The 15,008-nt window shown below is 44.4% G+C and overlaps 1 long non-coding RNA gene across 1 annotated transcript; it reads left to right on the forward strand.

Moving 5' to 3' along the window:
- The first annotated feature begins 2,061 nt into the window (after positions 1-2,061).
- LOC138297272 (uncharacterized) lies at positions 2,062-14,556 on the forward strand. The gene is made up of 3 exons (XR_011203989.1): positions 2,062-2,184; positions 5,473-5,542; positions 14,302-14,556. It is a non-coding gene; the product is annotated as an uncharacterized lncRNA (long non-coding RNA).
- Positions 14,557-15,008: the final 452 nt, after the last annotated feature.

The following is a 15,008-nucleotide window of genomic DNA, read 5'->3' on the forward strand; positions in this document are numbered from 1 at the left end:
ACGTTGTGTTTTGGGGCATATACTGTCGCGGGCGCTAGGCCTACCCACACAAGTGAGGTATCATTTTTATCGGGAGACGTGGGGGAACGCTAGGTGGAAGGAAATTTGTGGCTCCTCTCAGATTCCAGAACTTTCTGCCACAGAAATGTGAGGTACATGTGTTTTTTTAGCCAAATTTTGAGGTTTGCAAAGGATTCTGGGTAACCGAACCTGGTCCGAGCCACACAAGTCACCCCTCCTTGGATTCCCCTAGGTCTCCAGTTTTCAGAAATGCACAGGTTTGGTAGGTTTCCCTAGGTGGTGGCTGAGCTAGAGGCCAAAATCTACAGGTAGTCACTTTGCTAAAAACAGCTCTGTTTTCTGTGATGTGTCCAGGTTGTGTTTTGGGGCATATCCTGTCGCGGGCGCTAGGCCTACCCACACAAGTGAGGTATCATTTTTATCCGGAGACGTGGGGAAATGCTGGGTGGAAGGAAATTTGTCGCTCCTCTCAGATTCCAGAACTTTCTGCCACAGAAATGTGAGGAACATGTGTTTTTTTAGCCAAATTTTGAGGTTTGCAAAGGATTCTGGGTAACAGAACCTGGTCCGAGCCACACAAGTCACCCCTCCTTGGATTCCCCTACGTCTCTAGTTTTCAGAAATGCACAGGTTTGGTAGGTTTCCCTAGGTGGCGGCTGAGCTAGAGGCCAAAATCTACAGGTAGTCACTTTGCTAAAAACAGCTCTGTTTTCTGTGATGTGTCCACGTTGTGTTTTGGGGCATATCCTGTCGCGGGCGCTAGGCCTACCCAAACAAGTGAGGTATCATTTTTATCGGGAGACTTGGGGGAACATAGAATAGCAAAACAAGTGTTATTGCCCCTTGTCTTTCTCTACATTTATTCCTTCCAAATATAGGGGTGTGTGTAAAAAAGACATCTATTTGAGAAATTCCATGTAATTCACGTGCTACTATGGTCACCCCGGAATTCAGAGATGTGCAAATAACCACTGCTCCTCAACACCTTATCTTGTGCCCTTTTTGGAAATGCAAAGGTTTTCTTGATAGCTATTTTTTACTCCTTATATTTCAGCGAATGAATTACTGTATACCCGGTATAGAATGAAAACGCACTGCAGGGTGCAGCTCATTTATTGGCTCTGGGTTCCTCGGGTTCTTGATGAACCTACAAACCCTATATACCCCCGCAACCAGAGGAGTCCAGCAGACGTAACGGTATATTGCTTTCGATAATCTGACATTGCAGGGAAAAGTTACAGAGTAAAAAGTAGAGAAAAATTGATGTTTTTTTCACCTCAATTTCAATATTTTTCTTTTTCAGCTGTTATTTTCTGTAGGAAACCCTTGTAGGATCTACACAAATGACCCCTTGCTGAATTCAGAATTTTGTCTACTTTTCAGAAATGTTTAGGTTTCTGGGATCCAGCATTGGTTTCATGACCATTCCTGTCACTGACTGGAAGGAGGCTGAAAGCACAAAAAATTGCACAAATGGGGTATGCCCCAGTAAAATGCCAAAATTGTGTTGAAAAATTGGGTTTTCGGATTCAAGTCTGCCTGTTCCTGAAAGCTGGGAAGCTGCTGAGTTTAGCACCGCAAACCCTTTGTTGATGCCATTTTTAGGGGAAAAACCACAAGCCTTCTTCTGCAGCCACTTTTTCCAATTTTTTTGAAAAAAACAAAATTTTCCCTGTATTTTGGCCAATTTCTTGGCCTCTTTCAGGGGAACCCACAAAGTCTGGGTACCTCCAGAATCCCTAGGATGTTGGAAAAAAAGGACGCCAATTTGGCTTGGTTAGCTTATGTGGACAAAAAGTTATGCGGGCCTAAGCGCGAACTGCCCCAAATAGGCAAAAAAAGGCCTGGCACAGGAGGGGGAAAAGGCCTGGCAGCGAAGTGGTTAATAAACATGCGTTGCTTCCTCTTTATGCTTCTTTAAAGATGGCGACTGCCGACTATTTCTATCGGGTTCTTTTTTTGATGTCCATGTTTTTTTTAAAGTTATGTCCACGAATACTTTCCAAGATGGCGATCGCCACATCATTGTTTTTAGTCCTCTTCAGTTTTTACGAACTGCTAATTGAATCTACCCGCCTTTAAATTTTGCGCTCTCCGTACCGGTTCCACTTCCCGATTTGTAGTGCGGGGTAGGTACGGACGGCAGCGGCGATCTACATTCAAGTAAGTGCTCCTTGTCGAACTTGTATCATACATTAAACTATTCCGTTTATTTTGAACTACACGTGGGTTCCCCACGTAGCTTTGTCAAGAGTGCTACAATGTTATCAGTGACCTGCATTTACAATTCTCGGAGTGTGTCACACATTTTTGTGAGCACAGTGATGATGAAAGTGTGCCGTTCTTGTACCACATGTGATTATTGGATCTAACAGACCCCTTAAAAGTTGTTATTGGAGGGATTGTCAGATTATTACATCATTATCAACTAGATGCATTGCTTCTTGGTGGGAGCTGCCATACACCCACCATACCAGAATGCAGATGTATATCTATATAGAACAATATCCCACCATCGATGGGCTATACCCTCTCTATATTGATATATACATTATTAAGCAGATGAGGGTGAGTCGCATACATGATTACTTATGACTTATTAATATTTTTTTGAATTTGCTTCAAAGATGCATTGTTCTGATGGTCCCTTTGATACATATTGTTGATATGAATTAACCTTTACTCTTCTTTAAAACTCCAGATTCGCTTAGGATTATATGGACGTGATCAAGTAGGCTCTCTGCTATTTCCATTGAGGCCGATTCTGTAATTTTAGGAGGGCAAAGACCTCAGCTTTTTCATGATCTAGAAGTGAAAATTCACTGGTCACCTGAGCACTAAATATTCTCACTAGTTGGCCTGCTATTTTCAATACAGTGTGATACTGGAATTTGGTATTCATGCTGTATTGTTTATTTTATTTTTAGGTTCCTGTCTTACTAACATATACTGACTTCAGCTGTGAGGATTAGGTTTGGTGGAAACGTAGGTCCTGACGAATTTGACCTACATCTTTTTAGACTGTTCAAGCGAGAAACATGTTGACCTTTTCCATTCAGGCAGCGTAGGGATTTCCAACACTGCCCGCACACTGTTGATCCCTAAAACTTACGGCTCTCTGATATTTGATTCTATTTTCTGTACAGGGTGAGACTGACATTATTCTTTCTTGCCCCCTTTTTGGTTTTTAATCTTGACAGAGGTCCATATCTCCAATAAACATTTTTCTACATGGTCCTTTTAGTCAATTTTAACAGTTTTCACACCAGTCCCACATTCCTGCATTCACTCACGGCATCTTTTTACAAAAAATCTCCGACAAAGAGCTCCCATGAGGTGCCAATCAAACATTGCAGTGCCGGTCTGACAAGGAGCAAAGCTCGATGATGAAGCATGTCAGCGACTAGTGAGTGAGGGCTCTTGTTCCTGGATCTGGTCATTCACAGGAACCTTTTGTTTTCCCCCTAGATTGAGGTAAAAACATCTCCTGTATGCTCTCTTTGGAACTGTGCATTCCTTGGTTTTTGGCCATTTTCCATGGTTGGAGACCATGGAAACAGCCCACAGGTGCCCTTCCCTGCACCCAGGGACACCCCCACCTGCCCCCACCCACAACTGGAGGGCACCTAAGGATGGGGGGACCCATCCCAGGTAAGTCCAGGTAAGTTTTTTGATTTTTGTTTTAAAGTGCCTATGGGGGGGGGCCTAACTTGGCCCCCCCTACAAGGCACTGTGCCCAGTGGCCATGCCCAGGGGGCATAGGTCCCCTGGGCATGGCCATTGGGCTGGTGGACATGACTCCTGTCTTTTCTAAGACAGGAGTCATGTCCATGGGGTTGTGCATCAAAAACATTACGCTAGTCAGGTTAGAGTAATTTTTTTTACTGCAACCCGAGTAGCACCATTCTTTCCCACACAACCTCCAGTTTGCCCTATGCCTCCCCTATCCAGTTAGCACAATTTATTTTGACGCCAACTGGGTCTTAGCGCTTGCTTGCACCATTCCTTAAATATGGCTCCCGGCTGACTTTCTGGAATGGCGCTATACTTTTTGAGGCAAACCTGCACTAAGGCAGGTTTGCGTCAAAAAATATAAGTCTGGGCCCCAATTTACAAAGTGGTGCAATGCATGCATTGCACCATATTATGCATGTACCATGCACAATGTATGCAAAGGGGCGTTCCCCCATTAGGGGGGCTGAAAAAAACAGCGTAAAGAAATCCAAGAGATTTATTTGCATCATTTCTTCCAGCACTTTTAACTGCTCAGAGCAGGTGTTAAAAAGGGATATGCCATTGTTTTCATTGGGCCCCTATGTACTTTTTTTTGTACCAAAATGTTGGCACTAACCCTGAACAGTACATCAGTAGCGTCAGAAATTCTAATGCTATTGCCCCGTACCCTGCACCATGGTGCACCATATTTTAAATACGGCGCACACATGGTGGAGGTGGGGGGAACAAGGGGCTACAAGAAAAGTGACGCTACAAGTAACATAGCTCCACGTTTCTTAAATCTGGCCCTCAGTTCTTTATTAGAGCCTAACTTACAGTGCACTGCCGATGACATCACGCATTATCAAGAACTTTGCCTATGACATAATGTGGGATATTTGTAATGATCTACAAGGGACAGATTTACAAAGCTATTTGCATCATTTATTGCTGCAAAATTACATTAGTAGTTAACAAACACTGAATTTGCATCCATAAATGGATTTAAAAGTCTGCCAGCATAAATGTGCTCATAGGGACAGGTTGTGGGTGTTGCATTTACACAAACATTCCCCTATGTTGATTTAATTATGTTACAATCAGGGCCCCATATTTTCCCATGCTTCTGGCGACAGCCGTTTGCCCGGTACATAGGTTCCTCAGCCTATTTGCACCACTCCATGTTAAAGGTCAAATACCAAACCGTTCAGAGAGCTTTGGTCCCGACATCGGGGCACAACATCACTCTTTGCCACTGCTAATGCAGTATTACAGAGGGGCAGTGTTTATCTGTCCAGCTTCACCTCTCCCCCGATCCTGAGGGCGTGAGTACCAGGGAATCCCCCACCATCCAGGACAGTCTACTTTGTACCCCTGACCAAAATCCCTGGATCTGTGGACATTCCCAGAGCATATATTGTGTCTATGTGACTGTCACATTCCATGTGACACAGGTAGGTGGATGCCAGTCCCTTTGCATGCAACCTCTTTTGTGTGAAGTAGGACCAGTGAAAAGTTTTTTACTGGATAAGGAGAAATACACCCAAATGGCCACCTCCCTAAGTATTGACATGCAGCACCCCACTCATTGGCCTCTATTTCTCCCTGCCACTTTTCTCTCAGTGTCTGAAGGGAGGGATGGCAATGTACTAATAATGTAGAAAAGATTTAAAAGATGGCATGTCTATGCAGGGGGGACTGTAATATCCTTTATTCCAGTATGTTTTCTTCCTCTAGATCCTGGATGCTAACCAGGAGACTCTGAAGTATCTTCTTGACCTACATATACCACAGGAGCTGACCCCAGGTAGGTTATATTGTCTCTGTGGTTCTTCAAATGACATCCATCCCTTTTCTCCTCTGAAATGCCCATGAAGCCCCATTGTCGATGTCCTGTCTTTCCACAAAGCTTTGCCAATTTAGCGGACTCCCATAGTGGTGTCTGTTCCCATATCCAGACCACCACATCCGTAGGCTTCTGAAGGTGCTGGGTTCTATCCAGACCATATTGTTTCCTTACGTATCCATGGGGCTCCATTGCCATTCAGTCTGCAGGCAGAGAGGGATCCCCTTGGTCCACAAAGGATCAGTCATTTATCACCAGTTATTGAGCTAATCAATATTATATATGTAGTTCTGGAAGTGCTATACACCCATCCATTAGCCGTCTGGTCAGAGTGGAGAGGGCTATGTGGGGGCTGCTACCCCTTACAGCAGGTTCTTCGTTTCTCCCTTCACCACCCTGAAGAAATGATCAGAAACCAGGTATGGTGAATTTTGTAGAATGTACAAAAACCTAGGGAGTTAAATAATTTTATGTAGCGTGGCTTTACCCAGCAAAGAGAGTGGGAGGCAGCACCTGTGTCCCACCGCACAACAGTATCTGTTCAACACCCAGTCCAAGTCACAAACATGAAACAATTCCCAAACCTTACTAACGTACATGTCTAAGTTTGTGACCCCCACCTCTTCTCATACTACTAAATCTGAAAGCTCTGTCCATGGGTTCCAGGATGTGAGGGGGTAAGCTACAGAATTCCCCCTGTTGATCCTGTCTCCCAAAAATGAACTAAAGATGTGGATGATCTGAGCACTCACAGTATGGAGTCATCTGGATCAGCCAGTCAGAGTAGGACAACATGTGTATAAAGGAAAATCACATCCTCCCAACAACTGTCCCATCTAAGAGCCCTAAAAAATGAATCGCTCTTGATCCAGTTCACCAAGGGATCAATTGCTATGGCAAATAGTATGGGTGATAGGGGACGCCCCCGGTGCATGTCTCTTCCTAGGCAGAACTCGTCTGGAAGAATGCCATTCACTTTGACTCTTCCTGGAGATGCAGAAAATAGACAATACACCCCGGCCAGACAGGAGGGCTCACAGCCCATCCTCTCCAATAACTGAAAGAGGTATGGCGACCTCAAGAGTCAAAAGCCTTCTCCGCATCCTGTACCAAAGCTACTGCTGGATCCTGTTATCTATGACTATGGGCCAGGCATCCTAACATGTGCTGGAGGTTGTGCCTGGTGGATCTATAGGGCATAAAGCCCAATTGATCCAGGCCCACAACATATTTGATGACTTTCATGATGCGATTCTCCAGGACTTTTATTACTATCTTAACTTCAATATTTAATAGTGATATTGCCTTATAGGATAAACACTCTTCTGGCGCCCTCCCCTGGTTATAGATCAAAACTATATGAGCTTGCCTGAGGTCCCTGGGGAGTTCCACTTGTGCGCTTGAGTAATAAAACAGTGCCTGTATTGGTGGAACCACTCTACTCTTGACAAATTTGAAGACCTCTGGGGGGAACCATTAGGTACCAGTGTCCTCCCACTTTTGAGTTGGGAGTTGGCCTTAGCAGTCTCTCTATCTGTAATGTCACATTCCTGACCTGCTATCAGATCTCTCTAAGTGTGGGATTGGGACATCAGCCAAGAAGTTGGCCAAATCCCGCCCAGCCGCCTGAGGGAGACACTGTCCTGGTCTTCTGCTGCATTGTTTGGCAATACCTTTCCCTGAGTTGGGACAGACAGTCAGCTAAGTCAGAGTCTAGATCCTCTATGTAAGCTGCTTTCCTCTGCTGTATTTACATCTCTAACTCCAGTATGTTGGCCTCCATCTCTCGTCTCTTCCCTGCAGTATGGGAAATGAACAGTCCTCACACCACTGACTTACAGGCCACCCAGATAGTCTTCTCTGAGGCCACTCTCCCCTCGCTCATCTGAAAGTATCTGTCGGAATCCTCTTGAATCAGTACCAGGTGGCCCAGTTCTTTCACTCCCAAAGGTCTAGGTGCCAGCCTGAGTGGGTGCATCTGCCTGGGCACCATAGTTTAGTAAGAAGTGGGGAGTGGTCTGAAATGCCTCTCGGTAAGTAAGCCATGTTACGATGTCTGTGTCATTGCGGTGTGAGCATGAAGAAGTAATCTAATTGCACCAATGATCACATTAGGAGTACTGCCTGCCCTCTGGGTGCATGGCCCACCGTACGCCTAATTGTAGGGCATCCAAAAAATGATGGAGAGATATGTCCCTAGGTTGCCCTCTACAGTTGTCCAGCAACCCAGGGAGTCCACCCATGTTTTCTCCAATGGGAAAGGTAGAGACTTAAGGGTAAGTATCCCCATCCCCCTCGATCCTGTGGCGTAGCCCATATGAATCAGGGTTTTGCAACAGCCCCTCCCCAAGAACCCACAGTTTTTGCCTACTAGGTGCATTTGTTAGAGAAATATAAGGTCTGGGGAATGCTGGGCAAGCTATTTGAGCACCACTCCCCATTTCAATTTATTGCCAAGACCATTGACATTTAAGAAATGATTTTAAGAGAGACACCTTCCCTTAATGTGTGATCTGTAGTCATCAAAGGTTGTCTCAGGGTCATCTACTGGGCTTCTCCCCTTGTCCATTTATCAGTTCATTCTGCCGCTCCCCCCCCTCAACCCTACCACCCCATCTCATAATGCTGTGAGTTCAAAACTGCCCACCTCTCCAATGCCGGAGGTGACTGTCATCCCCAACAAACATCATATAATACTGACTCATTGAACTTGTCAAAAGTATAGTCTTGTAAGGACTAAGGCCATGCTTGTAGATTATAAGGCAGCCCTGGGGCATACCAGTCTGGGTTGAATTGCCTTCCTAGTGCCTGGGCCAACCCCACTAGGTACATCCTCAGCTCCCCTGTCTTTATACAATCTCATCTGCAGTCATAGGGATGCCCACTGGGGGGACAACACCCTGGGAGTCCTCTTCAGAGGTGGATGTGCCCTCATTCAATCGTCCAATGTGGCTGACCAATGCCTCTCAGTGATTCTAGGAGCTCAATGGACAACCTCACTGCAGTTCCACCACCAACTTGTCCTTTTCTGCCTGTGTCCCCACCAGGGAGGGAGTCACTTTGGGACACCAGCATGGCAAGTACCAGGAGCGCTGTGTGTGCCATTGAGTCGCATAGTCTTTGTCCCATGACTCAGGCATTCGATGGCCCTGCTGCTCCAGCCTATTCCATACCTCCGATGCTGTCACAAACTTGTGGGCCTCCGAGTTGATAGTGATTTGAAGGTATGCCTGAAAAAGCCTGGTCTAGCTGGTATTGAGATTATGCAGGTGTTACTTCACTGTTAGGAACATTTTGCGCTGGTGTTGCACAATGGAGGTATAATATGCTGTTACTTTAGGACCAATCTTCAGTGTCTTCCTGTTTTGCCACCAGAGCGTTCGCCACCGTCTGCAGGTTGTGCAGAGTGACTCCGTAGTCCATGATGGGTGGCCTCAGTTGTTCAAGCATGGAGTCTGTGGTGGCCACACTTTCTGACAGTTTCTTATGATCTACATGCAGTAGGCCAACATCCACAACTACTGCCTCTATCTTTTTCTCCAGAGTAGCCTTGGTGTCCCTGATGGCTGCCAAGATCTTAGCCGTGTGACCTCCAAGTCCGACTGAGCCCCCTTTGTGAACTGACTAACCAATAGGTCCCCCCCCCACTTACTCTCCCGAGGCTGCCTTGCTTATTGCGGACCATCTCGACATCTTGGGAGGCAGCTTGTTCCCATCTTGCCCCCACTCCCCTCCAGGTTCCTCCAGGTGTGGATCCTGGGGTAGTGGAGGAAAGCATCATTTATTCTACCTCTTTAATATCAGGTCAGAGAGGGGACTTGTATGAAGGGAGATACTCTTGCAGTTTCTCCTGCAGGCTGATGAGTTCCAATTGTATCCTCCCACACTCTCAACCCCTCGTCTGACATTGACGATAGCTCTCTTCCTCTGTGTGGCACTGATAGTCACTGTTCTAGCTGAGGGGGGGGATGGGAACAGTCCCTGCAGTGGTTTGTGGCCCTCTCAGTCAAGCCTTTATGTACAGCAATGTGTTCTCAGAACCCCACCTCCAACAGGGCCTGTTTCACAATCCTGTTGCCAGTGTTAAAGTCTATTGGGAGGTCCACCTACGTTTAAATCCAGACCATCCCCCACTTGGGCCACAAGGCAGCAGCCAGCCCCAGTGGGGCTGATCCTCTCCTGATGTGTGGTCCACAGCCTCCTCAGTGCCAGTGTGTGTGTTCACTTGCCTGAGTGTGGGGTGGCCAATACCTTCTTCCTCCAACCTGTTGTGCTCAGGCAGTCACATCATCCAACAAGTGGCCACTGATGCCCCTCTCAGTTGTCCCTGAAACCACCAGCGCCCTTCACACCCTCTTGACTATCTTGTCAGGTCACATCAGCAGCCGCCATTACAGGCATCATTTTCTGCCACGGCTGCTCCCTATCTCAGTCATCCACACACCACAATCCATCTCCTGGGAGCCACTGCCCCAGGCCACCTTTCAAGCGACCACTCTTCTGATGGGTTGGGGGTGGCATAGGGCACTGGGGAGAAATAGGATAATTGCACTAGCTCACCCACAAGCTCAGAAATTATGCATCCTACTCCACTGATGATGTGGCCATACCCTTTTCTTGTAATTTTGAGAGTAATTGGCTCCAAGATATACTATTAAATCTCTTGGTTGTCTTGTCAGGTTTTAGATACAATGGTCTAATTTGCAATAAAATAAAAAAATAAGAAAACATAATCCACAACATTTAAAAGAACACAAAATATATATTTTGCTAATAACTTAATCATCGTAATTGTTCATTTGTTAGTTGACTCTTTCCTCTTTCCATCTTTGAAGTTACAGCTAGTAATTTTTTATTTCGCACTTTAGTCTTGCACTCAAGATGATTTCCAGTCAACATTTAATTAGAATTTCAGGGGGGACAACTTCAAGTGTTTTAAAAAATCCAGCACTACATAGCAATGATACAATTCATTTAAACCTCTGGCCTTATAAATAATGAACAATAATGTAGCATATGATACTGTGAAAGACAATTTGTAATTTAATGTTGATGATGATCAATGCCATGGTATTGTGGAAAACAATGTTGGCTCACACAAATATCACCAAAAATATTGCTTAAAATAGTATTCCATCCCATACCTAAACAACACAAACCCAAATATGGACGGCCAAATGTATTGCTGTAGAAAGATCTATTTTTAACAAAATCAAAAACACAAATATGAGAAACAAAAACATAATTACTTTTAAATAACACTATAAAATAAACATATGAAAAAACACATTTTTGACTACAATAATGTCACAAAATATAATCCAGAAAGTTACAAAATATTTTTTTAAATCTTATTCACATTATATCAGAAATAGAATTATACTAAACATAAATATATATCATCTAAATTATTAATACAATATTATTATATCAATATTCACATTAAACATATAAAATAATATTTTACATTGTAGCAAATAAACTAATTAAACATTAATACAAATTATAAACATTAAAATGGAACATTCAACAGTAAGATATATACATAATAGTAAAAAAACAGCACAAACAAATATTTCAAATTAAAACAGGAATAATAATTAGCATCCAATATAAAAGTTTATAAGTGAACAAATATTTAAACTGAACAAACACTAAGGGCCCGATTATGAGTTTGGTGGTTGGACCACCAGACCTCCATGTCGGCGGTCTTTTTGACCGCTAGCCCGCTGTATTACAATGTATACTGGCAGAACCACAACCCGTCAAGCTAAAATGCAGATGGCCAGTGGCGTAGCAATTTGCTATCTTGGCAGTCTGACCTCCAGTGCTGTCAGCGTCGCAGTCAGCTGCCGAGCCTATTACAATCACACAATGGACTTGGTGGTCCCCTTGCTGTGGTAATCCAACACCGATCGAACCCCACGGTATGCGTTCAGCAAAGCAACAGACGCTCACATTGCATTAATTAAAAAACAACACAGTTGACACACATTGGCCTAGTGGACACACCTGCAAATCAAACTATAAAACACACTCCTTCACAGACCACAATCTTTTGCATCTCCCCAGCAAGAAAGTCAACAGAGGCCACCGTTTTGTTAATACTGATAGATAAGGCACCCCTTTTTTACCATCCCATTTAAAACCTTGCACACACTTTTGTCCATTAACTCCCTATTTCACTTACCCAATCCACTTTAATTTTCCACCATGTCACATCCCCAAAATTCTGTTTTTAATGAAGATAAGTTGAGAATCATGGCGGATGAAATCATAAGCATACAGTCACAACTGTTTGGAGCCCATGTCCAGCATACTCCTCTCAGTAGGAAAATGGAAATATGGCAAAGGTTAGCTGACAGAGTGAATGCTGTATGCACCATCCTGCACACAAAGGAGGACATTAGCAAGAGGCGAAATGACCTGAGGTGCAAAACTCCAATGTACTGCATGCTAACAAATCAGCTTTTGCCACTTTGTTGTTCATTTACTTCACCAACATTCAAAACCCAGAGTATCTGAGATGTAACACGGTCAATGTGTATTAACCCAACATCACAGCTACGAAGGCCCATCACATACCATAAGTCAAAATGGTGCCTTTAAGTCTTTCAATATCAAAAAATCCTCCCAGGCCTCACTGTTCTGTCTCAACATGTAAATGTATGCTTCAACCTAAATGCAGTCTGACAACAGATATGTAAGGTACAACATTTGGCAAGTGCTGGGAAGTAGAGAGAGTGACCTGACTGCAAATCATGGGAGGCCCTGTCTCAGTAACTCCAACCACCAGTTGCAACTGATCAGCATATCAAATGAGCCTCTTGAATCTAATAGTTTAGGAAAGCTTCATATATTTCATATCAAATACTCCAATACTATGGTAACATGGCACAATAGGTTAATCTAACCCTTAGGAATGTCCAGTGTCTCTGCTTACTGTAACACAAAACCTTTGGAGGTAGATGTCACACTTCAACTAGTAACAATGTACTTCCTTCATCAACAGGTCAAGCTGCCACAGCCACAGGGCACACCTTGTCCACCAAACAGACTACCACTCCACCCCTGAATGAAGCCCTCAGTGATGACAAAACTCCTGGACTTATGAATGTGGAGGATGTTACAGGCCAATCTGGGCAACTTGGTCAGACAGCACATTAGCACAATACAGTTCACTGTACAGTCAACACCATGAAATCTCATGACATACTTAGGCTCATGTGAAGCAGCTGTCAATGAGATAAGATTATGTCGCAAGTCAACTCCTTACTCTTCACCACTATCATCTTCATTTGCCATTCCAGGATTCTCACCTGGTGGCACCTCAGACTCCCCCTCCTCCTTCTGTTCTATTCATATAGCTAGGCATGAGATTTTACAGCCATACAATGATATATCTTTGAATATGATGTTTGTAAATGTCAAGCAACATGTATGTGCATCACAGTATGAGCTGTGTATATCTGCTGTTTGAGTCATTTGAGAATCTTGTAAGCAATGTGTATAGTGCTAAATATCACTCTGTTGTATGAGAACCATATAGAACTCACTGTGCCCTTCAGAGTGCCACACAAGCTGCAACCCACTTAGAGGATGGGTACAAGATGCACTGTCCTGCATGGAAGTGATGGAAATGCGAGTGCAAAGTAGGTTCTGTATGCTCAGCCTGCAGAGACCGGGGCCTGTCAAATGTATCTTCCACTAGGCCAAGCTGGGGTACAGTTACTGTGGCTATGCAACTGTGGCTTCGGGCGCATTCCCTGTAGACCTGCAGATCTTGGGATGTGGCCAAAATCAGTCTCTAGTGCCAAGACCTGGCCTGAAGGCCTTTGGCCATTGACTACATTAGGAATGGGTGCTAAGGTAACTCCCTGGCTTGGTACATATGTGCGATATGCCTCATGGTCATTATGTGTCATTGACTCATGACAGGCCCCTTATTCCCACAGTTCTGCTGTCACCTTTACATAAGTCATATTTGTCTAGCACAGGTGTATTGCAAAAGTGACAAACCAACAGAGCAGATAGTTGATTGATTCTGGGGAGGGCATAACATGTGACTCATTAGGTTACTTGCAAACAATCAGACCAAACATACCTTAGTATGTTGGATGCCATCTCTGTTGAATGGCTACATATGGTAAAAGGTGTGTTCTGTGTTACAAGTACATACCACACAAACCCACCTTGAAGTGGTATGAGTTTACATTGGGTAGCCCACATGTCCACACATGCACAGGAAAGAGACTTTCCGTGCCACCCATAGCAGCCCTTTCATTGCCACTTAAATTTTAGGGTGAAGACTGTACTATGAAAATTGCCTGTAGGGACTCTATTCATGGAGTCAATGTGGCTGGATGTAAATGTGCCTGTCCAGTCAGGCCCAAGGAGTTTACCCTTCAGAGGGCCACACTGGTGTGTTGTGTTTCATTGTGGCTCACATCAAAGTACATGTTGCTTGAGCCTGGGCTTCCTGATGTCAGTAAGCTTGCTTAGTTAATGTAGGCCATGAGCAGTATAATGGGTTAGTTTGGAGATGACTCTAAAAGTGTGTAGTCATGTCCTTGTGCTTATGAGAATGTGTGCTTTACACTTGTGGTGTGTTGATATTTACAAACATTTGGGGCTTTGTGTTTCTGAAATGTGTGTGACACAATCATTTGGCCCAAAAAATTGATTTGTAACCTTTTCATTTGTCTCTTGCATCCATATAGGTCAGCTCCCATCAGAAGAAAGGGATTTGGAGATCCATCTCCCGGGTGGTGCGGGCCCTGGAGTCCATAGCTGGCGGAGCACCCACTTTCAGAAGAGATGGAAGGACCTAAAGATGCTGGGCCCGGAAGATCACAGATGTCCAGCTGGGGCTGTCCTCCCAATGTAGGCAGGGTACACCACTGAAACTGACCTCCCTAATGGCTGGCATTCTCGCAGTGGCCTACCCCGAGCTTGATGGGTATTTAAGGGGAGCAAAGCAGCTACAAGGGGGTGAGTCTGGTACATATTTGTTCATGTTACATTGCCAAGTTTCTATGTTAGAGTCTGCCATCTCCCCCTGAAGATTAGAGATGGACAATGTGTGACACACAAGATGATTAATTGTGTGTGTAGGTATGGAAGTTGGTGCATGCTGATGTACCTTGCCTATTGGCCCAGTGACATAGGACACAACAGAGTACATTCCACAACCAAAATACTCTCCAGGGCCAACATATGGTTGAGTACAGTGATCAATCAGGTCATGTTGTTTGTTGTTGTGGGTGTCATTTGTACCCATCAGTCCACTTGTCTTCAGTGTGTCAGCCCCAAAAACAAGTAACATGAAGATATAGATCACTATACATAGCTATGTGTCAGCTCAAGTGACTATATTCATCTGACCCCCACAGGCAACTTGTCTTCAGTGTGTCATGAGTGCTTGTGC

This window comes from Pleurodeles waltl, chromosome 5 (assembly GCF_031143425.1).
Source record: "Pleurodeles waltl isolate 20211129_DDA chromosome 5, aPleWal1.hap1.20221129, whole genome shotgun sequence".
NCBI classification, from domain to species: domain Eukaryota; kingdom Metazoa; phylum Chordata; class Amphibia; order Caudata; family Salamandridae; genus Pleurodeles; species Pleurodeles waltl.